Source organism: Xyrauchen texanus, chromosome 24 (assembly GCF_025860055.1).
Source record: "Xyrauchen texanus isolate HMW12.3.18 chromosome 24, RBS_HiC_50CHRs, whole genome shotgun sequence".
Taxonomy (NCBI): domain Eukaryota; kingdom Metazoa; phylum Chordata; class Actinopteri; order Cypriniformes; family Catostomidae; genus Xyrauchen; species Xyrauchen texanus.
In genome coordinates this window covers 20912752-20938090 of record NC_068299.1, presented here as the reverse complement: position 1 = coordinate 20938090, position 25339 = coordinate 20912752, and the positions used below count along the sequence as shown (strand labels likewise).

The following is a 25339-nucleotide window of genomic DNA, read 5'->3' as shown; positions in this document are numbered from 1 at the left end:
TCCCCCCAATGTTTAAGACATGGTTACGGCCTTGTCTGGGATATACTGTATAAAACAATGGACATATATACAGCTAATATAAAAATCTATAAAATAATCTTAAGTACATTTTGTGAAAAAATGCATTAAACAAAAAACAATATTCAGTAAACTTCTAACTTAAGCTAAATTTAAGAAGCTAAAAATTAAGCTAAATTATCATTATCATTTTTTGACCATAGACGGCACTAAATATAATCTCAACACCTTTGCTAAATGTCTGTGCTCCTCTTAGTCTTGATATTTCATCTGAATATCAACAATTTTGAGGTTAAATTATCTTATTTTTTGTCACTGGAAAATAGTGATCTGTGACATTCTATTATGTTGGATATTAAAAGTTATGTCTATTTGTTAATAGGGGATCTGTGGACACAATAAACTATTTCGATTTTTGGAGTAATTAAATAAATATTGTTTTTATTTTGAAGTGACAATTGTTTTTTTACTATATCACAAAAACCCAAATTTCACTGTGTTTTGGCCCTGGCACAAAATGACCAGCTAACATAATTTCACTAATCATATCAGCAGCACCTGGGAAAGTGTGAATGAGTACTAGTCAATTGAAATCACTCTATCATTCTGATTGGATTATAAGAGCAGACTGTTTGCTATAAAAGGAGGGAAGAAGTGCTTCCAAGCATTGTGTCCTTGTTAGCAATGTTTACCTCTAAAGAAAGATGTGCTGCCATCATCAATTTGCATCAAAAGGGCCTCACGTGCAAGGAAATTGCTGCAAAGAATATTGCACCTGAAACAACCATTTACCGGATCATCAAGAACTTTTAGGATAGAGGTTCAACTGCAGTGAAGAAGGCTTCAGGACATCCAAGAGTGTCCAGCAGGCACCAGGACTGTCTCCTCCTGAGGAGTCAGCTATGGAATTGAGTCACCAACAGTGCAGAGCTTGCTCAATATTGGAAGCAGGTTAGTGTGAGTGCATCTGCATGCACAGTGAGGCGAAGACTTTTGGACAATGGCCTGGTGTCAAGTAGAGCAGTAAAGAAGCCACTTCTCCAAGAAAAACATAAAGGACAGACTGAAATTCTGCAGGAAGTACAAAGATTGGACAGCAGAAGACTGGTGCAAGTTAGTTTCTATGATTAAGCCCCCTACCGACTGTTTGGGACATCTGGAAAATCGATAGTCCAGAGAAGAAAAGGAGAACGCTACCATGAGTCCTGTGTTGTGCCAACAGTGAAGCATACTGAGACCATCCATGTGTGGGGTTGCTTTTCATCCAAGGGAGCGGGCCCTATCACAATTCTGCCCAAAACACTGCCATGAAAAAAGAATGGTATCAAAACGTCCTGCAAGAGCAACTTCTCCCAACGATCCAGGAGCAATGTGGTGATCCGTGCATTTTCCAGCATGATGGAGCACCATGTCACAAGGCAAGAGTAATAATGAAGTGGCTCTGAGATCATTGAAATTTTGGATCCGTGGCCATGCAGGCACCCCCCGGATCTTAATCCCATAGAGAACCTGTGGTCAATCCTCAAAAGGCAAGTGGACAAGCAGAAGCCCACAAATTGTGATCAACTCCGAGCACTAATAAGGCAAGAATGGATCGCCATCTGTTAGGATTTGGCCCAGAAGCTGATATCCAGCATGCCAGAGTGAATTGCAGAGGTTATGAAGAACAAGGGTCAACACTGTAAATATTTACTGCATATATTGAATGTTTTTGCCAATAAAAGCCTTTTAAAACTTATGAAATGCTTATCATTGTTTTCCAGTATACGATAGAAACATGTGAAAAATGATCTACAAATACTGCAGCAAACTTTGCAAAACACAAAATTTATGTCACTGGCAATACTTGATCTGTCACTGCCACGGCTATACACTTGATTTGACAAAGAGCACAGGGTGGGGACACATGACTCAGTGGGGAGAAGAGAGCATCGCTATGAATCAGTCCAGTCTCAGAGAAGCAGGCGCAGGAGAATGTTGCTGTGCACCTTGCACCGCAGAAAAATACTTTTTATGTTGTGTAATAGGATGTAGAGCTAGCTTCTGTAACTATGCAATTGCGCGCAGGGGAGGCGAGTAGAGCATTCCGGTGTAAATTCGTAGCTTGCAGTATGATCTTATATCTGTAGCGACATTAGAGCAAATATGGGCTCGAGTTGTGCAAACGTTACGCCAAGGGGTCTGGGCTTCGCTGACCGGCGGATAGTATCATGATCCAGACCTGAATAAATTCATTCAACAATTCATGTCACCTCTATTTATGGATGTTTTTGCTAATGCTTCCATTATCTCTTCATCTGGTGAGTGAAATCATGTCGCAGGCCGACGATAGCACTGTGGTCTGCGAATATGTATAGGCTACTTCCGGCTTTGCGCGAAATAATTCTCAAAATAAGTAAAATAGATTTACGTCATAAATGTATTTTATTATACTTCAGTTTAGGAGCAGATGCTCCACGTGCAATGCTGGCACTGTCACAATTTATTTTGCATCATCTAAAGTAAAGTGCCGTAGAAAAAAAACAAGATAATACATACATTCATATAGTACGTTATTAACAATTTTGATAATGTATTATGATAATATATATACACACACACACACGACCGTTCAAATATTTGGGGTCACTTGTCTTCTCATGATCTTAAAAACCTTTTGATCTGAAGGCGTATGCTTAAATGTTTGAAATTAGTTTTGTAGACAAAAATGTATTATTGTGCCACCATATTAATTTAGTTAATTGCAAAACCAAATAATTAAGAATTGTAGCGACTAAGTGCCCAGCAAATATTCTGTTTCAAAAGCATCCCAGGGTGATACCTCAAGAAGAGAAAATGCCAAGAGTACATTTCTGCAAAATCTAGGCAAAGGGTGACTACTTTGAAGATGCTAAAATATAACATAGGATTTTTTTATTCACAACATAATTTCCATATTTCCTTTTCTATTATTCCATAGTTGTGATGACTTTACTATTATTCTAAAATGTGAATACATTTCATATTTAAAAAATAATAACATGGCTGTTAACCAAAAATAAAAAATGTAATTTAACTTATCACTTCACATATTAACACACTTTATTTTAATATCTATCTATTAGAGCTTCACGATTCTGGATAAATTGAGAATCACAATTGTTTTGCTTAGAATAAAGATCACGATTCTCTCACGGGTCTAAAGAATTGTTTTTTATTTCAGTGATATACAAAACCTGGAAATAAGGGTACTAATTAACATGTAATTTACTAGTGGTTCTGACTAAATGTTCTCTGCTTCAATCTATTCAAAAATGCAATAAAGTTGTAAATCAAATATATACATTTATAATATAAAAATATCCTACGTCCACTACGTCCTACATTATAAACCAAACAGTACCTTGTGATTATTGAAAAAAAATAAACAGTTCTGTGTTATCTGGGTATTGGACTTGTAAGCAAATATGCAATCAAATATTTTATTTTACAAAAGTAAAAAAAAAATATGAACAATTTAAATTAAAACAATGAGGCCTTAAAGCTTGCTTCGAGCTTGTAAAGGAATTATTCAAGAGCCAGTAATTAAATAGAGAACCAAGGAAACAGTGCTTTAAGTTTTTTTTTAGCAACAGTAGCAATTAGTCATTTAAAAAAAAAGTAATATAAAAACATTAAAATGCAGTACTTAAATATTTGAAACTCTTTACTGTGTGATTTTTAGATCTACATTAATACTGATTTGATGCAGTAAGAGTGCCTGAATGCCTATAACAGACATCATGCAGCTTATGAGCATTTAGACATTGCACAGATCTAACATTTTGAAGAATTTGTCCAGTCTGCTTATACATTAATGGCTGTGTTTGCTTTAATATCTCGTAAAGACAGTGCAGATTTAATCACGTCTGTTTATACTGGTAATTCATTAACAGCTGTGTTTACATTAATATCACCTAAAGAGGTTTTTTGATTAAAAGCAGTGCACATTCTCGTACAGGAGCACTGCATTCATCACAAGACACAAGTGCATGGGCAGACACACGCATGTGAGCATGGTATTATTTTAGCAGCCGGGTGTGTGTGTGTGTGTCTGTCTGTCTGTCTGTCTGTCTGTCTGTCTGTCTATCTATCTATCTATCTATCTATCTCCCTCCCTCCCTCCCTCCCTCCCCCGCTGTCTGTCTGGCCATCCTAAATGGCTCCAAAGATGTCTTGGTTGTGATGTGTATGTTCTCCTGTTGTCCTTCCTCAGGCTCTTCCACCCACCACCACTACCCTCAGCATCTACTGCACCTCAGTGTCTTCTTCATTGTCATTAAGATGATCAATTATCGCCTTCATCTGATGTTCGATCATGGTGAAATCAGCAAAGATGTAGACAAGAAAAGCAATGTGTTTGATTCCTGCGTTCCATCTTTGAGGTAAGTAAAAAAAAATGTTGTCCCATTTACTGAATTGCTTTTGTCTACAGAAAGAGCAGCAGAGTACCTGACAGTGTTGCTACATCATCAGTATTGGCCAAAATCAGACAAAGCCCAATAATACAGATCACTGTAAAACAGACTGAAACAGACCCTGGCCTTATTGAAGTAAGTAGTATTTTTATTCATTTAATATGAACTATATGTTTATGTATTACTTGCAAAATAGTAACACATTTTTTCCATGGCAATTAGTTACCTTTTCCAGCAATTGTACTACAAAATATACAGTAAAACATAATGGCTTTATGAGAAGAAAGAAATAAGAAGAAATTAAATCTTGCTGTGTATATTGTTATGTGTAATATTTTTCTGCATTTTTAATGTTAATGTTTTTTTTTGTTAATCTTGCTTTCTACAACTATGAAGGAGTGTCCAAATTCTGAGGAGTTGAAGAACATTGAGGGTATGTAACAGCTTTATTTATAGAACTGGCCTGGCTCTACTGCAGTGTAAGAGATCCTCGCAATTCTGGAAACAGGCTCTGCAGAAACAGTATATCAGAGTCGATCATATGGGCTGAAGAATAACTTGACAGCTTTCAGTCTAGCCTAAATTACATGTCAGCTGAGTGTAGGATATCATTGTGACATCCTGTCAGCACCTCTTAAAATGAGAGACAGCTTTTTCTTGAAAACCCAAATACAACTATATTGTGAGGATCTCAAACATGGACATTTCACAATATGTGGTTGAATTTAACTAGCCTGACATAGTAACACTGAATCAAACAATGGCATGAGTTTTTTTTAGAAATATTATTCCTTTTAGTTATTCTAGTGGTTTAGAAATGTCACATTTCACCTTTAATGAAGTAGGTTGACGTTGTTCAGATTAAATTCCTTTTGTCAAAACAGTATGTGACATAATGTTACAAGGTTCACCACTTGGTAGCTCCTTCAAATTAAATCTTTCATAAACCATATCTCTATCTGACATTTCAAAGATGTTGTTTGTCTACTGTGTGGCTTTTGCAGGCCAAGGTGATGTGCTCTGTCATGAAAGATCTAGGCCAGATTGTGAGGAGAGACTCACTCTTGAAGATGTATTCAGTCCCAACACTGACCAGTCTGCTGATTCATTTAGCTGACCCAGACAAAGCTGATGATTATCTGCCTCCTTCTACTGAGGACAATATAGAGAAGAAAGAGAAGCCCCCAACCGACCCCAACAACAATAATGCCTACCTAGAATCACACGAGATAGCGATAGTGTAGAAAGACCTGAAAATAATTATTGCTCTGATGAAATTGCTGTGGTGCTGGTGGATAACTCGTGTCCCTCTCCCCACCTAGACGAGAGTGACACAGTAAATATCATTATTACAATGAGCTGGGATCCACAGACAGCAGCTGAGCTGGAAGAGTCGGTCAAATTTAGCATCTTAGAGTCAGCTCAATATCATCACGGAGACTCAGACTTTACTGTCAAAATTCTAATCATCACCTTTGATTCGCCTCATGAAGTAAAAGATCCATCTGCCGATGATGACAAAATAGAGATGCAACTTGCAGGAGATATATTTTTTCAGGAGCAGTCAGAGCATCAAGACAGCCTTCTTGGCAAAGAACCAATAAGCTCTGACTCCACTCAGGAATGCAAAGAAATTGAGAGCAATGAGCATGAGATGTCCAATCTCATAAATCCCCAGTTGACAAATAACAGCACCTCTGGCATTGATGTGCACTCACATCCTGATGAAAACGACCCTCCAGAGCTTAAGTTGGATGCTGATGGATTCCTGTAGATTCCATCAGCATATATGAGGTGTACCCAAAGTGGAAGAACACATGGTAGAGGACTCAGCATTGACAGTGGACGGGATGCAGTCCTTATTAGCAACAGAGCCAAAGAAAAGCCCTGCAAGAGGACCTCCTCCAAATCAGACCTAGAAGCCAAGTAGGGCCAGATACCCAATGAGTCCAACTTTGTTGAGTTTGTCTCTTTGCTGGAGTCTATCAACTGTGCAAGATTCGGCGGTGGAAATCAGGCAGAGGATAAAGAAGAGAAAAAGGGTGACTGTTCGTATATGCTTGGCACTAAGTTTAATATCTTTACTCAAATTATGCCTTTAAAGGTGGTGAATGTAATTTGGGAAATCTGTTTGAAAACAATCATTATTATTATTATTGCAATTCCATTGGTGTTACACAAATTACACACTTATCACATCATTAATATTTACGTTTCAGAGGAAAACATGGTAATGGAGAATAGCTCTGAAATCTCAGAGTCTACAGGGAGACAGGAGTGTCCAAATCCCCCAAAAGTCTGGCTACTGATACAGTGAAAACCATTCCAGAAACACTCATTCCTATTGTTTCTCCAGAAAGGTGGGTATTACAGCATCTTTAGGTTATCATGGAGAATGACAGCTGAGATGAATAAGAATCCTGCAGTAGCTATTTACTAGGGCTGTTGATTTAACGCGTTAATAATGTGTGTATCATTATATATTGAATTATTGTTATATGAGGGGCTTTCTCAGCAAATATGTGTATATGCGATTAATCGTGATTAATTAATCGGGACACCATGTAAGTCAATAAAAAATTGTAATCGATTGACAGCCCTACAATTTACTTAAGAGCATTTCAGTTTGTGCTGGACAGGTAGATACTGAAGTTTTGAGTGGTTGCAAAAATGTTTTGCAAAAGAATATAAATGGTGTGCAAAGGGTGTGAATACAGCTTACATCAAACCAAATGTTTGACATTCTTTTGTTTTATCTGTGGTAATATGTAAACTGTTGTTTTAACTCCATAGTCATAGCTAACTTTACCCCCTAGTGTACTATACTGTATGTTATACAAGGTAGAATTAGATGCATATCCTTTTTACAATTATTTGTTTTTCCAATGAAAATAAATGTTATTTATAATTTAGACTCTGTGTGTCTACCTAACCTGTAAATTGCTTTGGATAAAAGCATCTGCTAAATGACAGCTTGCTATTTGCTATCACATTTACAGTAATAACTCTAAACAGGGACATGATGCTTAATATTGTATGTGTTTAATTACATAAATACTGTAGATACCAAATGCAAAATGAAAAGAAAAAAAAGAAATGTAAAAAATAGTTCATGTTAATTGAGGAATTCCTGAAATGTCAGAGGAAAAAGCCACTTTCTGTGAAAAATATAACAAAAAACTTTGACATACTGTACAAAAAGTTTGGTGAAATTGGGTTCATTTTGCATGTCGCTGGTAATACACATTTCTACTCTGCGTTTTGGAGAGCAGTGGTCTTCTTTACACTTAGTGAGTTGTGAAAACATTATTTCCTGTGGTTACTTATTTCTTTTTCCTATGTACATTTAATATGTAGATTATAAAATAACATTAAAGTCAAACAATAATCTCAGTCACTGCCTGCAACATACTAGGCCTATTCTTAATCAGTGGAAAATGCATAATTCTGCCTGGGCAGGTTCACTTTCCATGATGCAGCAAATGCTACGGGTTATAAACCTCTTGGGGATGCTTTGATTTTAAATGATTGAGCATTTAACTTGTGTAATTATTGTCTGCACACTAGAGCAAAAGGGGGAAAAAATATTGGCTCACCGTTTATCAAGCGCTGAAACTTTGCCAGGTGAAAAACGATCTGGAATCATGTGTAACAAGACACATTAAGTCCATTTTGCAAACTTAACTTCATCAGAATGTCGATTTGTGACACCAATGTTAATAAAGCTTGATGCAGCGCAACAAATTATGAAACAGAACACAGGTGTCTCGAGATGTGTTCATAAATATTGAAATTATTTTTAAGTAAACAGTCTAAACAAATGTGATGGTCCTGCTCAATGAATTTTAAAACAGAACCCAAGTGTCTTGAGATGTGTATATAAAGTGTCTAAAAAATGCAACTGTGCAGTAGCCTACGCTGAAAAAAGTGAGTTGTGGCACAACGATCAAAGACATCCATCCAGTGCGTGTTTACATAGCCTCAACACACGTGTGAACAGCCCGTAACTCGCAAAACCTGCTTATAACCTGCTTGAAAAACTGACCCGAACCTGGCCCAAAACCTGTAGGTTTGTCGGGTACCGTCGGACTCAGATTGGGTTGAAGATCTCTAAACACGAGCAGAATAAATTAATTGTGATTTTGGTATTGAATACCATGCACATCCCTATTAATAACACATGATTTTGGATCAGTTCATAATTAAAAAGTATATATAACTGGCCGTGTAAGACATTGCTCCAAACATTTCTTCCTTCAATTTGAAAAATCCAACCAAATTTGGCAAGCATCCTGTAGCGGATAAAAGTGAACAAAGTCACGTGACGTGTCATGGGGGCCTCCATGTTGTAACAGCCCATGGGCCTCTCAGTTCTTAATCAGTATAGGGGACCACACGTTTAATTGTCATAATCATTCTGTCAACTATCACTCACTTGTTTTTTTATGTTTTGTCATACAGCTGTTTGTGTCCATAGTGCTGTATGCCTTAGCAGGCACTGTGGGCTTTGTCACCCACTATCTCATCTCTCAGTTACCTAAACACCATCCTTGGCTGTGGATCTCCCATCCTGTGCTGAAGAGAAAAGAGTACTCGCAGTTTGAACCCAGAGTCAGTTCTCAGTTTTACTCCTGTGCGATCACATACAGTAGATTTAGAGTTATATGAATATGTGATTTTAAAGAGAATGGAATGTTACCAAAAACTTTGCACGCTAAACCTCTGTCTATTTATAACTGTTATAAAATTGTAAACCTCCTTGGCGCTCCTGGAACAGGGTTGAGGACCACTGCTTTTCTTAAACAATTTTGCAAATTACACTGATATTCCTGAAATAGACCCTCATTTCAGAGGATGCTCATTTGATGTGGTTTGAACGTCTCTATGTGGGGCTGTTGACTTTTGAAATGTATGTGGTATACCCAGCCATTGTCCTCAGTGCACTTACCAACGATGGCTTTGCCCTCAGCCATCGTAAGAAACTAGGAATATAGGAAGTTTCTCTTCACTTATTCTTACAGCACATTCTATACAGATTTTGGACAACATTATTAATATTTTAGTCTTTTAAGTGGCTGTTGAGACCGAAAGCGTCCTCGAATGGAACCGAACGCAGGTGGCTCAAGAAGTGTACTGGTTAGTTCACCCAAAAATGAAAATACTCTCATCATTTACTCACCCTTATGCCATACCAGATGTGTATGACTTTCTTTCTTCTGCTGAACTGAAATTAAGATATTTTGAAGAATTTCTCAGCTGTTTTAGTCCATACAATGCGAGTGAATGGGTGCCAACATTTTGAGGCTCGAAAAATCACATAAGTCAGTATAAAGTAATCCATAAGACTCCAGAGGTTAAATCAATGTCTTCAAAAACAATATGATAGGTGTGGATGAGAAACAGATCAATATTTAAGTCCTTTTTTATTATAAATGCTCCTCCCTGCTCAGTCAGTCTCCACTTTAACTTTCACATTCTTCTTCTTGTGTTTTTGGTGATTCACATTCGTCATCCATATTGCCCCCTTCTGGGCAGGGATATCATATCACTTCTGAAGATATGGATTAAAACACTGGAGTCATATGGATTACTTTTCTGATGCCTTTATTTGCTTTTTGGAGTGTAAAAATGTTGGCAACCATTCACAAGCATTGTATGGACCTACAGAACTGAAATATTCTTCTAAAAATCTTTGTTTGTGTTCTGCAGAAGAAAGTAAGTAATCTGCATCTAGGATGGCATGAGGGTGAGTAAATGAGAGAATTTTTGAGTTTTTGTGTGAAATATCCCTTTAACAGTTGAAGTCCTTTTTAACCTGACACCTAAAAATGTGTGAGACTGGAAACACAGCGAAATATGGCAAAACATTCAAAGATGTCCATCAAATGCATATTTACAATGTAAGTTTTTAGTTCAACCCTCACAGTTTTGAAGAAGTTGTAACCCTGTTTCAGAGCCCCCGTTATTGCTCTTTGCTTTGCTTGGATGTATGCTTAGTGGCTCAGATGTCTGTCTCGCTCCAGCTGTGTCTTCTTGATGAGAGTTGCTGGGATGAAGCTTCTTCGTGTCTCCTGCAATCCCAGCTACCAGTTCCTCACGCTTATCTTCATCATCATCTTCTTTGAGACGTTCCTGCTCAACTTCTTTCTCATGTCCATCATCTTCAGTAAGGTCAGTTCTAGGGGCTTAAGAGGCAACATTAGTGCAATTGTCTGACAATAGTCCTGTTTAGCCAAAATTTTAAGAAGTCTGGTCAACATTGCAGCTTTGTTCTTGTTAAGAACCACCCACATAGACAGGAAGAGACTGTCTGACCGACATGCACAGTGACCAACCACAGTTTTTGTTTTTACGTATCATTTAAGGGTGGGGTAAATCCATGAACAGTTGGACAGAAAACAATGGAGGAATTACCTAAATAAAGTGTGTAGACTTTGTGATCAGAATTTCTGGCTGTCTAAAAGTAATGCATGTAAAAGGCACGACCAGTAGCACGCAAACTAGATAGATAATAATATTGTCTATTTTGCTTATATTTGGACATAATCAGTACTTATTTATGGAAAATGTTCAATGCATAAATAAAAGCAAGTGGGTAAAGCAATATGTTGAAAGTACAATGTTGAAGAACTATGTTATGCATTGCATTTCTTTGTCATTTTTATGGACACAGGAGTGAAATGCAATAGCTTATTCAGAGTGCTGAATTGACTTTCCAAAGTGGCATGAAAAACGTGTTTCTGTTAATGAAAAAACAATGTTGCAACTTGCCAGCCAGGATTGCCTTTCAGTGTGTGCAAAACACAAAGTAAAAAAAAAAAAAAAAAAAAAAAGGTTTGCATTTTGCTTTAAATTATGACACAATTTTTGTTTATAGACCATTTCAAGGACTGTTTAATGAAGTGTCTTCTTGGCCCTTTTGTCCCATTTCCTACAAGTTGTCATGTTCATTCAAAACAACAGAAGGAGGCACTTCATTCTTAGTGAATTTGACATGATAAACAATACTAACGTTAAGACGATTGTCATAAAATATCATGATTAAAATGTGGACCATGTTGTTTGGTTGCTGGATGCTCCTTGGATGCCTAGGACAAACGAAAGCCTGCTCCCAGGCCAGTAGCGTTCTAATTCCTTTGTTATTGTTAACATCCATGAAATGGTCTATGGCCTATAAGAAGAGCAATAGCAAATTTGTGTTTCTTTTCAACTTTTCCCCTTTGCTTTTATTTAGGTACTGGTAGTCTTCCATAAATAATAACTGATTATGTCACAGAGAGAAACTATGCAAAATATCCAATATCTATCTAGTATGCTTGCAACTAGTTGCCTGGAATTTTTTTTTATTATCTTTCAAAGATTTGATACTAGTAACCTGGCAAATACTGAAACATACAGTGATTCGTTTTTCACCACAAATAACTTTCCAAGTAAGAAACAATGCCACCTCATTCCTAGAAGTTGCATTGCAGTGGGGCAATATGATTGCCTTCAATTTTAAGAAATTATACATTATTAGCTGGTCAGTGAGCAAACTGTGTGTGTGCGCCATCTGAAGCTGAAACTATATAATTTCCATGGCCCTGTTGCAAGAAACTCCTTAAGCTAATAAAAAAATACTATAACAATCATAAAAAAAAAAAAAAAATTCTGTTTTTGTTTTTTTGCAACCAGGCCCAAAACATTGGAGCACTATTGGACAATGGAAGTAAATAGAGACTATGCTCTAATTACTAGGTCTGATATATTACAAAAGGATTCATTTTGTTTCATAAAGTAAAATAGCTTGTTAATAAATGAGAAGTTAATAAAATTAATCTATAAAGTCAATGACTACAGTTTTCCACAATCTTTAAGCTTACACAAGTGCCTGACTGTAGTCTAAAATAGCTCTTAGCGGACAGTGCTGTACATTCAGTTACTGGTCCCAAAATAACTAGCTTTCTTTTCTTTGCAGACACTTGACAACATCTCTTTGTTTTGTTCAAAGCTTTGGGATCTTCTGCACAAGCTGCACTTCATTTGGGTATATATTGCCCCCTGGCAGATAGCATGGGGTAGTGCATTTCATGCATTTGCACAACCCTTTGCTGTACCTCTCATATCCTTGCAATCTGTCTAGCCTGGCCCCAGTGCTATGTTCATTCCTAATTATGTTCAGTTATGTTAAAGGACTGTTTTCCTGACTCAGACGTTCATCACTACACTCTTCTACACACCTCTCAGCCCCTTTCTCGGGAGTGCAATTTTTATCAATTCCTATCCACAGCCAGTAAAGTTCTGGGAGAGGAACTACAAGTAAGCTCCCTGCAATTTCCTCATGTACATGGAACATGCATTCAGTCTCAGAGTGATGTGATGCATTCTCAGCCAGCAGCATTCTTGAGTGAGTGCGTTAATGGCCCTGTCGCTAAATGGCGCACTTGATGTGAACTTGCAGACTTGTGGCCTTTGTTTGCACACATCCCATTTGTCATTTTAGGTTTCAGAAGTTTGCTGAGTGCCTCCTTTTTGGCCAGTCTGTATCATCAATACCCTTTTGCCGAACCCACATTCCCAGAGGAGTGTTGTTTTTTCTTCTCCTTTATTTTTTGGTGCTCTGAGGTTGCTTTCTTATATCTCAGGAGAAGTTCGTTTTTGTCAATTTTCCCATATAGTGCAAATTGTCCCTAAATTTACATTTGTGTATTCAGTACATTTTAATAAATTAATCTCTCCAAAATAATGTAATCATGGCAGATTTTCAGATATCATGATTAAATATTAAACTCTACATTTGAATACATTAATAGGCCTACCTATTTCAATTATAGAAGTGGCATTACCACATTATCACACAACACAGGGTTAAAAAGGAATTTAGAGCTAAAAAGATATGAATAAAATGGTTGTTAACAGTACATGTCACTTTATTGTGCATCAGTTCTTGTACATCTTTTTTGCACTGGCAAACAGAGCCATGTTTCTTGCTGTGCCACTGTCTCCAATGAATCTCATTGCTCTCTGGGAGAAACAATTGGGATATTGGGAACAATTGGTCTATATTGACTAATTTGTGTTTTTTCTTTCCTACAGACTGGTACGAACTTCACAGCGGCGAAAGTGTATACCCAGAGGGGGACCGCAAAGGCTGAGGCCAATGTAGTCTTCAGGCTTAAAGGACACTAGAAAAATGTTGTGCATATTTCATAATTTGCTTGACTTGCTTTTAATAGGTGTGCTTGTGTTGTTTCCTCCTGGATAAAGTTAATTTATGGTGGATGGGATTTATCTGAATTCAGCCTGTACGTGCATGGAGAAAGATAATCTTCAATTATTGATGTAGTTTCCAAACACAAATGTGATGACACAGAATGTTGCTGCTGTTGATATTAAAACTGAATGGTGACACAGGCAAATGCATTAGAGTAAATGGGGTGATTTACATGACATTAAAAACTTTCTTTGATTTGACATTTTCAGCACCAAACGAATTGACAATTCTAACAGCCGATTGGTGTCCCAGGTTGACAAAGAGACTGGTAAATACTGTCTTTATCTATTCATTTTTTTAACAACACTTTTACCACAATGCTTTTTCTTTGTATTAAAGGAATAGTTCACCCAAAAACATTTGTCATCATTTACTAAGCCACCATTTACAAACCCATATAATCTTTTTTATTTTTCGGAACTCAGAAGAAGAATTTATTAAGGATATCTTGGCTACTCATTTCCATGTAGTGGGTCTGCCTTGCTACAAATGAGACAAAAGCCAAATTAAAGTTTCATAAAAGCTGTCCAAATGACTTGTGGGATCTATTCCATGTCTTCTGAAGCCATTGAAAAGCTTTGTATGAGTAACGGACCATAATTTAGGCCAATAATGAATTCAGAAACTTAAAATATATCACACAAGCTGTATGGACTAATTTAATTATACTGTGATGGTTCATTTTTGGCCCATTCCTTTTTCACTTTTGTTGTATGTAAGCAGACAGGAAATGTTTAAAAAAATTAACATTTTGTGTTTCACCAGAGAAGTCACATGGGCTTTGAACAACATGAGTGTGATGACAGAATTTTTATTTTTGAGTTGCAAGGAAGTTTTCACTGTAAATATCCTAAGTGTTGTCTTATGATGGCATAGTATGTACTATTTCTGAAGACACAATAGAGTCCTTATACATGATTTAGATTTGTCTTAAAAATGCTTTTATCCATTGCATTTAAAACATGTTCAGAGATGCATATGCTCACCATGTAGGATGTGATGACAACAACCTCAACTCGATCTTCTATGAGTACTTGACACACTCCTTGCAGCATTCTTTGTGTGGGTATCTGCTGTTGGGCCGCTGGGGAAATTACTGCGCTGGAGATTGCTTCATCCTGACTTCTGACTACCTTAATGCACTTGTTCACCTCATCGAGGTCGGTAACTGTCTGGTCACCTTCCAACTCAGAGGCCTGGAGTTCAGGGGTAAATGCTCTTAAAGTGACAGTTCACCCAAAAACTACAATTATGTCATCATTTACTTTCACTCATGTCATTCCAAACCTGTATGAAATTCTGTCTTCTGTAGAACAAAAAAGGAGTTCTCAGATTAGCACAATGTTCGTGTCACTCTTTTCCATCAAATGAAAGTGAATAATGACCAGGGGATTTCATTTTCTAGAAATGGCAATAGCTCCAGAAAAGTGTTCATATGACCCGTGCCCTATATTCCAAGTCTTCTGAAGCCATACAAAAGCTTTCAGTGAGCAACATACTGAAATTAAAATTGTTATTCATTGATAATGTGCACTGATAATGCTGCGATGGAGGAGAAGATTTAGTGAATAATTACAAGAATTTCAGTCTGTTCCTCCCCTAAAGCTATCATTTGGACAAGTAAAAAGAAAGAATATAGCACGTTTTGACTTGTTTGGACCTTGACGGTACCTGGTCACCATTCACTTTCATTGAATGGAAAATAGCAGCATGAACATTCTGCTAAACATCTCCTTTTATGGTCTACATAAGAAAAAAATCATACAAGTTGGGAATGACATGTGACTGAAAAATTATGAAAAATGTACATTTTGGGTGAATTATCCCTTTAAAAAATATTACAGCATTTCAGAAATAAGTCCCATGTGACAAATCTTATTATATAATTAATCTTATATAATGTTCCAGACGTCTTCTCCATACTCTCTTGTTCTTGATTCCTCAGGTACATAATGTCAGCAGTGGGAGGTGGAGGCAATCACAGAGGGAGTGGAAGAGGATGATTCTTGTTGCTGTTGTGAACCTGGTCATTTGCCTTATGTGCTGTCCTGCAATGCTGCTTTCAATTTACGCTGGCTGGCCTGGGAAGTGACCACCACTAAGTATCTGCTAGAGGGCTACAGCATCAGTGAGAACAATGCTGCCACCATGCTGCAAGTTTATGACATGTGCAAGCTGCTCATCACTTACTACCTTAAGGTACTAACAATACAGTTTAAAGGGATGTTCCGGGTTCAATATAAGTTTAATCAATTAAGTTTAATAATTATCCACATCTGTGTCATAATGTTGATTTTTTAAGTAAAAATCACATTTAAAGGAAGGCACTTACAATGGAAGTCAATTGGGTCAGTCCATTAACATACTCACTGTTTCAAAAGTATAGCCACAAGATGTAAATATTATACATGTTAACATGATTTTATTTAAATAAAATCAGGGATTTATAGGCATTTACCAGATTACAGAGTTTATCAGTGATATCCTTACACAGATAAGGTTAGTAAGAATTTGATCACACTAAAATCTGGTGGTCAACCCCAAGCTGCAGATATGGATTAAAGACCAGTCCACACTGGAAGCCCTGCAGTCTTACACTAAATGGCATTACATTGAGAAAGAACCAGCTGTGTTCAGCATGAAGATTGATGAGGACTATGTCCACTGTCTGCAGGGTGTCACAAGAGCCAGCTATTGTAACGTGTACCTGGAGTGGATTCAGTACTGTACCAACAAGCTGGAGGAGGTGAGAACAGATCCAAATGCCATTTTATTGAATGAACAAAACAACTTAATATAGTTAAATTGATAGTTCACTCAAAAATGAAAGTTTTGTCATTTTCAATTCATTATGACTTTCTTCATTGGGACACAAAGTAGATAATAGAATCTTGAATCTTTTTTTTTTCTATATTATGCAAGTGAATGGTGGGACATTCTATTTAATAACGGTGGCTCAGTGGGTAGTACTGTCGCCTCACAGCAAGAAAGTCCTGATTTCGAGTCCCGGCTCAACAAGTCCAAAAAACATGCAGGTTAAGTGAATTGGAGTCTCTAAATTGCTCCATATGTGTGTGAGTGTGAGTCCCCAGCCATTGGGGTTGCGTCAGGAAGGGCGTCTGGAGTAAAACTGTGCCAAATAAAATATATATGTGAAGTGGACCCTGCACCCACGTGGAACAAAATGCTAGGAAAGAAGAAGAATGACAATTTTAATTGTAATTTTTTTGTGAACTATCCTTTTAAGGATGATTTTGAGAATGGCATAGCTGTCCAAACCATCTCTATGAAACAAAAACAAAACAAACACAAATAACTTTTTCTGTTGTTGTTGTTGTCCTCAGCCAGTGAACAGCGATGAAGATTCTCCTCTGGTCACTCTGCGTTTTGCTCTTTCTGTGCTTGGCCGGAGGTCCCTCAGCACAGCAGCACATAAAAGATCCAGCAGGTATACTTTAAACAACACGTCATCTTTATTTGTTGAACCACTTCTCGCTATTTTTCAGCATCTTGCAGCATAAATGTTACATTTTTCAGAAGTCATGTCCAGTTTAATATAGGTTAAAGGGAGAGTCCACTCAAAAATGAAAATTCTGTAATAATTTACTCACCCTCATGTCGTTCGTAACCTGTATGATTTTCTTTTTATGCAAAACACAAGAGGAGGTGTTTTAATTAATATATTGGTTCATCTTTTTAATACTGTGCATAGTGACTTAGATTTTAAAAACTTACATTTCAGGTTCTTTCTCACCAAAACCTAAAATATGCCTTCAGAAGACATGGAATATGATGCACGAGTCACATGGACTACTTTTATTATACTTTGAGGTCCTTTTTTTGCTTCAAAGTGAGTGCCTATCCGCTACCATTGTATTGAGAAGACAGAGATATTCATTAAACGATCTCCTTTCCAAAAATTCAACAATGCAGTGGCATAATTATCAATAATATGTGTGCCACTATCATGCAGCTTCTAATAAGACCCTTGATAAAAGAGTTTTTAGGTTTAAGTGTTTAACACCCGATGGGTTCCTTTACAGTTTGGAGTCATTCCTCTATGGCTATAGCATGCTGTTCAAAGTTGACTTCCGCATTGCTGCTGAGGATGAATGGGTGTTTGCTGACATGGACTTGCTGCAGACTGTGGTGGCCCCTGCAGTTCGAATGAGTCTGAATCTTCACCAGGTGAGATCATTGGACAATATTGAACATCAGTTTGGGATATAGCACAACATTGCTCACGATTCACAGCCCATATTCCTCTTTGTTAATATCTACTCATTATTCAGGACCACTTCACAAGCCTGGAGGAGACAGAGGAGCCTGCTTTGCTTCACCAGGCCATCAGCAACTATAGAACCAGTCTGGTGATTTGTCATGAGAGCGACCCCACCTGGCATAGAGCAGTACTGTCCAGCCAAGACACATTGTTCACGCTCCGTCACATGGTCGATGAAGGCACTGATGAGTACAAGATCATCATGCTTTACAAACACCATCTCAGCTTTAAAGCAATAGTATCCAGCTGCAGACCCGCAGCACCACCAGTTTCAGAACACCAGCGCCAGAACCTGAAGTGAGGGGTGGAGCTTACGTTCTAAACCGAGTAGCGCCACCTAACGTTTTGGAGAGTAGGCTACACCACCAGTTTCAGAACCCCAGCGCCAGAACCTCAAGTGAGGGGCGGAGCTTACGTTCGAAACAGAGTAGCGCCACCTAACGTTTTGGAGAGTACTTTGCTTTTATTACAAACGAAACATCATACTTTATACGTATGTTATAACGATTCTTTAAGGTACAGTACAATAAGCACTTTAAAACATTGATCTTGTGTAATATAATTGTATATAGTTATCCGTTTCATTGTATTATGAGAGTTACTTCCTGATCATGATGGTGAAAAAAAATGCTTGAAACTTATGGGCATTTTATATAAAATACACTTTATTTCACAAGAACATGTGCAGCATGCATTTTTCTTTATGTAAAATAAAACATGTCAAAAAACTAAAAAGAGAGAAAATTCAGCATAATTTTAAAAGAAACAATAAAAATATATACAACAAATGACCAATTCACCCCTAGGCCCATTTTATCATGACAATCCTGTATAAATTAAACTTAAAATGTATCAAATGAGGAATTCACTCTCAGGCCCATTTTGTCCTTACATTCTTGCAAAAATAACTCCATGTCATCCCTGAACACAAAATGAAATAGAAAGGGCTCTCTGGAAGCTTCTGACTGTTCCAGGAGATTGTTGCGGGCCTTTTCCTTGTGGTCTTCATTCATTCGAAATGTCTCTACAAGAGATGAAAGCACCACACAATAATCTCAACGTAAAAAAAAAACCTCAACTATAAGGTAACATTAACTCACAAACAATGCATATAACAGAGGAACGTGGAACAAACACTTTAACACCTTCACAAGCTGTCTTCAAAACGTCACCGCAAGGCTCATTTACAACACGCAAAAATGTATCGAACGTATGACAACATATTCAAGCTTCATTAAGATGATAAAGTTATGCACAAATTAAATATTTAGCAAATAAACGCTGAACTTAATATATGCGATAATTTTTCACAACATGATGTCAAAAACGTTACACAACTCACCATGCTCTCAGCCATGCTTGTCTCATTGTCAATAACTCCGCCCCTCACTTCAGGTTCTGGCGCTGGGGTTCTGAAACTGGTGGTGCTGCGGGTCTGCAGCTGGATATGTCTCCTTTAAAGAGCAACATGCAGGTTGGACACATATAGCATAGTGTATGTTGATGATAAAACAACTAGATTTTCTGAACTGGAGTAATATATATTTAGCCATTAACGATATTTTTAGATAAATTGTGTTAAAATAACTTCCGCGTCTATAAAGCACTAACCGGAAGTGACGATGGCCGAGGGAGTCTGGTCAAGCTCAAGCTCAGGTTACAATGGATGCGAATGAAGAAACCGAGTTCTCCGGTGTGGACGAACATGCCTATGATGGCATTGTGCAAACTACTAAATTCATTTCAGAAGGCAGACAATTACGTTACGACAACCTGTCCTAAAGCTCAGTCTCTCTCCCTCTCTCTGTATTATTATACTAAATAAATATTAAATATTTAATATTAAAAATATATATTATATAAAAATATTATACTATTATTATTACGAAATTACACAAATTAAGAGTTAAAATAATTAAAAGTAAGACTTACTCTGCTAAGTGCTCGTTTTCGTTGCACAGAATGTCTGCTAACGTTAGCACTTGGTCCTCCAGTCCCGCCCGCGCCAAAATCCGGTGTAAACTTTGACGGTGGACTTGATTCCATCGAGTGCACCGAGGGAACAGCATCAGTAATCAGCCTCACGTGATCCTTACTCCGAAATCCCATCCGAGACTCCAACAAATCTCCAGGTGAAATGTGCGCCACAAATGACCGAGTGTGTGGTAACAGACGCGGCAGTGAAGTCTGCTCTCTTCACCTGCACAAAACGAACCCAAGACCGAAAAGCCTTGTTTTTCCTAGAAGGAAAATAATGGACACGATGTCCTGACAGGCTGGAATTCGTGCAACCAGCACAAACACAATAATTGACCATTATAGCTTTTCTAAAACTCGATCTAAAACTTTCTGTCTCTCACTACTGCTCTAACTACATCAACACCCAACAATAGAGAGCTGACAGCGAGCTCTTTTTATTTTGCCTCGCCCTACGTCATATGACGCGTTGCTATAGCGGGAAAGGCGTATTCCAGAGCCTAGCACATTTTCATCAAAATCTCTACATCAAATGAGATTTCATTAGTAATTTCTACATATGTGTTTTTAAAAGACCTCTGCAGACAATATAAAGTATTAATTCAGTTATAAATTCAACCTGCATGTTGCTCTTTAAAGTCATATAGGCAAGAGAGCTAAATTTAACGTTTGTCAGGAATTTAAGGGTTAATTAATCCTGTCATTATCTACTTTATCACTTTTATTTCCTTTTATGAAACACAAAGAGTTATTTAGCACAATATCCAGGCTGCTCTTATCTCATACAAAAAAAGCATACAGTACACAGTGGCTGTCAAGCTTCAAAAAGAATAAAGAAGTCCGTACTCATGAACTAATTTCTTCTAAAGTGTTCTGAGGCAATAGAATGGGTTTGTTTGAGTAACAGACCAATAATTAAAGCTGAAGAGTGTAATAATAAAGTAATAAGTGTGAAGAGTGTTTGCTGTCCTTTTCTGCATATCGCGGCGCCGTTTTGTGGTCCGTTCTGCATAACGCGGCGGCTCATTTTAGCTTATACTTTTGATCGCCCATTTGGCCCATTTTGCGGCCAACCCACCGGCCCACTCGGTTCTCCCGATGGCCAGTCCGCCCCTGATCATCCCGAAAGTGCGTCGGCCCACCGGGAAAATGCCCGGCATGCCAGATTACCAGTTCTGCCCTGGTTTCAGGTGATCCAATCACATGTGGTCAGCGTTAAATACGGTGTAAATGGATTGAAAATCATTTTGTGATCCTATCACATATGAAGGTAGTCAAAAACACATGTGACCACATCAGTTTTGAGGTGTAAACGCTAATCCGTCCTGAATGTGTTCCGGACAGCAGCGAAGAGCAACCCCTCGCCTGTCAATCAACCGCTGCACTAAAACAAGAGTTGAAACTTTACCTGTTTGAAAGGGCTTTAAAAGGAAATTACCATCAGATCAGAAAATTATAAAATAATAATAATAATAAATTTAATACGTAGTCTACCTTAATGAGAACTCTTTTAATGAGGCATTTTCAAAACAGCAGATGACATTAGGCAGAGCGCTGATTCGCTTTTTTTTTTTTTTTTTTTAAAGAGGCACATACATACTACATATTTATTTATTTAAATGGTAGCCTTTTTTAATTCTATATTCAAGTTGAGTTACATAGCGGCCGTCTTTTTCGAAATGGGAAATTATCATCATAACATCAGAGCTCCTTGGTCTAAAAACACAGAAACATTTCAAAATAAAAGCGCAGCCAAAATAAAAGCTCAATTTAAATGAAAAAATTATGACAGAAATATATCTCTACAGTATAGTTATGTAATATTCAGTTATACTACTACTACTAATAATAGTAATAGTAATATAATTATATGTAAGCAATATCTTAAATCTGCGATGCTGTTTTATTTTGGATTGTGCTGTGAGGTTCTGTATAAAATCACTTCATTTGATATAAATAATACAATATCATGTTCAAAATTAATTGTTATACTTTCATTTGATGAAAGTTTTAATAAAAAAAAAAAAATTAAACACCATTTTGATGATAAAATTGAAATAAACTGTTGATATGGAGTACTTGTTCTTCGTTCCCAAAAGATTTTTATCGGGACATCCCTTGAAATATAACTAGTTTGCAGGTATGTTTGGTGAGGCTAGTGGCTCAGAAATTACACACTTGTGTCCCCACTCACCAGCTCCTACATGGTAACTCACAAGCAGATCAGGAACATATGGGGTGGCCCTCTCAGTTGGGAGAGTATCCGCTCCTGGCTCCTCTAGGTGGTTTCAGTATGTATGTAGACACGAGCAGGCTCTAAACCTTTCTCTCTCAGTATTGTCTGTCTCCATTTAAAAAAGTCTTTGCACTTCCCAGGGTGAGTAAGCAGAACCTTACCAGCTGTAACAGTGGCATGAACATGGAGGATGTGGATTGTGCCAGCAACTCATTAAGTCAAAACCATAACTCTGCCACCTTCCACAGCCTGAGCCTTTATCACGGCCGTCCTTGCAGCTCCCAGTCCAGACATCATGGAGGTCAGAACAAACATGGAATTGGCTCTTCTGTTAATATAAAGAGGAATTACTTGACTAAAGTGCTTTCTGAAGTAGACAGTTTTGATTGGCTTCATTCAGAGTTATCTTGTTCTGTTTCACACTGTTCATACTTCAACCAGGGTTAAAAAGTAATTATGGAAAGCTTCCAGATAGAAATAATTTGTCTATTTACAAGATTAATAACATTTACTTATTTTGTTTTAATAGCCGCTTGAGCATACGTGATAAATGTTGCCACATTCAATAACCAACTGTCCTTCAACACCTCCTCCATTGCCTCTTTTCCCAGGTGCCTCGTCTGTTCACAACAGGGCCTCTGGCTTCAGCCACAGGTCACCATCGCTCCAGCCAGGTGTCTTCCTCCAGTTCCACACCGAGCCTGCTCTTTGGCAAGCGGAGCTTCTCCAGTGGTTTGGTCATCTGTGGCCTCTCTGCAGCTGAGGTTGGAAACACCAGCAATATGCAGTCTTCCAGCTCCGTCAATATCGCCCTGGGTCTGTCCTGTCTCTCAGCAAGTCGTGTAACACAGGTGAGATGCTTTTACAAGTGTTTTACATTTAGTTTCACTCATGACATTCCATACTTGTTTGACTTCTTTTTTCTGCTGATCTATTGAAGAAAATCTTGGCATCTTTTTTAAGTTATTTACAGATAATATTCCCATCCTGTGGACTGTTAACCGCTGTGACCAAATCCTTTAATTTGAACAAAAATAAATTAAAAAGAGCAATTCATAAATAAATCATTCAGACTGGTTTGTGAACTGGATCAGTCGATTCATTGAAACGAATGATTCGTTCACAAAGCAGACATCGCCACTTCTCTTATGAGGAGAGCTAGTGTAGATGTCAAGATTTTTAGTGAATAACAACTTCAATTTTGTTCTGTCCATCACACAAAGCTATAATTATAGGGTTTCAGAAGACTTGAAATGTACTGCAGAAGTCAAATGGACTACTTTTAAGATACTTTTATGTTGCTTTTTTCCATTTTGGAGCTTGATAGCCCTAGTTCTCATTTATTTTCATCATAAAAAAGTGGTCAGGACAATCTTCAGCAAATCATCTTTTTTGTTCCACAGAAGAAAGTCATACAGATTTGGAATGACATGAGTGTTAGTAAATAATTATATTATTATGCTATTGGGAGGACTATTCCTCTTAGACTTTGCTATGAAATCAAGCTGCATCTCCTTTTAGCATCTCCTTTCTTTTCAGCAGTGGACATCAGAGGCTTACGAAAGCATATACGCCACCTCTGCCACAGGACCCAAGGTACGGAGCACAGACAAAAGCCAAGATGACTCTTCCTGAGTCTTCTTTGAGACACCAGAGCAGAAGACCATATAAGACCATAATCACCAAATGCCTCACTTCAGCTTGTTCAAACATCTGAGCCCTGACAGTAATGTTCATTACGTACATTTTTTTTAAAGCTAAATATCTGCCATGTATAGAAGTGTAAGTATCCTATTTAAGGGAAAATAACTGCTTTTCCAAAAACAAACAAAGAACTCTACAAAACCAATTGTTGGATGGCTAAATCCATAAATACGTGGGCATGTGTAGTTGGAGATGTGCACAACCAGTTGCTCTAAGGTCTCTAAGGTTAAATGGTATTTACATTTGCTAGTAATGCACTACATTTACACCGTCACTCACAGTAGTGATTTTCTGGAGTGGCAAAATAATGATTGTTGCTCAAGCTATGTAAGATCACTTGGCTAAAGAAAGTGTCTGGTGTGGTTACATAGTCATTTCTTGCTGCACACTGCTATTTTGAAATGAGTTGTGATCCAGGTGTGTCATTAGTATATATGAACATACTTGCACTTCTAGGACTCTAAACTGGTTACTGATGCATCAAAACTTGACAAGCAAAAATGTTATGTCATAAAACATTCTAGCGAAATCTTTGTCTAAAATTATAATACCTTTATTAACTATAAGGTGAATATTGGCCTACTATAATCGTTTTTAAAAAGGAGCAAATATTATAAAACAGAGTTATAGTGTGCTGCCGACCCATGGAGGATTGTTGAAAATTGGTCTTTACATATTATTGCAAGCACAATCTAAGTGTTTAAGAGGATGTACTTTTCTTGCTCAGATTAGTAAGTACCTATAATAAGAAAGCAAATTGAGGATAGAGGAGATTAACGGATCTGGAACCCTTTAATAATATTTGCATATTATAATGCTCCCATAAATGGGAGATCTCTAAAACAAAAAAAAAAACAAAGCAATAAATAAATAAAAAAAAATCCACTCAATAACACAATTTTAATAAAAAATAATAACAAGGAATTTTTGCTTATTTCATTGTATCTCTTTATACAGTACCAATCAAATGTTTGAACACACCTGACTGATTAAAAGCCATGTTGGGAAAAAAAAAATAAAAATAAAATATATATATACACAGTATCTCACAAAAGTGAGTACACCACTCACATTTTTGTAAATATTTGATTATATCTTTTCATGTGACAACACTGAAGAAATGACACTTTGCTGCAATGTAATGTAATGAGTATACAGCTTGTATAACAGTGTAAATTTGCTGTTCCCTCAAAATAACTCAACACACAGCCATTAATGTCTAAACCGCTAGTAACAAAAGTGAGTACTCCCTAAGTGAAAATGACATCATGGAGCTGGTGGATGTTAGAGACCTTGTGCTCTTCCACATTCCATTTGAGGATGCCCCACAGATGCACAATAGGGTTTAGGTCTGGAGACATGCTTGGCCAGTCCATCACCTTCACCCTCAGCTTGTTTAGCAAGGCAGTGGTCGTCTTGGAGGTGTGTTTGGG

The 25339-nt window shown here is 37.4% G+C and overlaps 1 pseudogene; it reads left to right on the top strand.

Moving 5' to 3' along the window:
• The first annotated feature begins 1924 nt into the window (after window positions 1-1924).
• On the top strand, window positions 1925-24035 carry LOC127617526 (pecanex-like protein 2; annotated as a pseudogene).
• Window positions 24036-25339: the final 1304 nt, after the last annotated feature.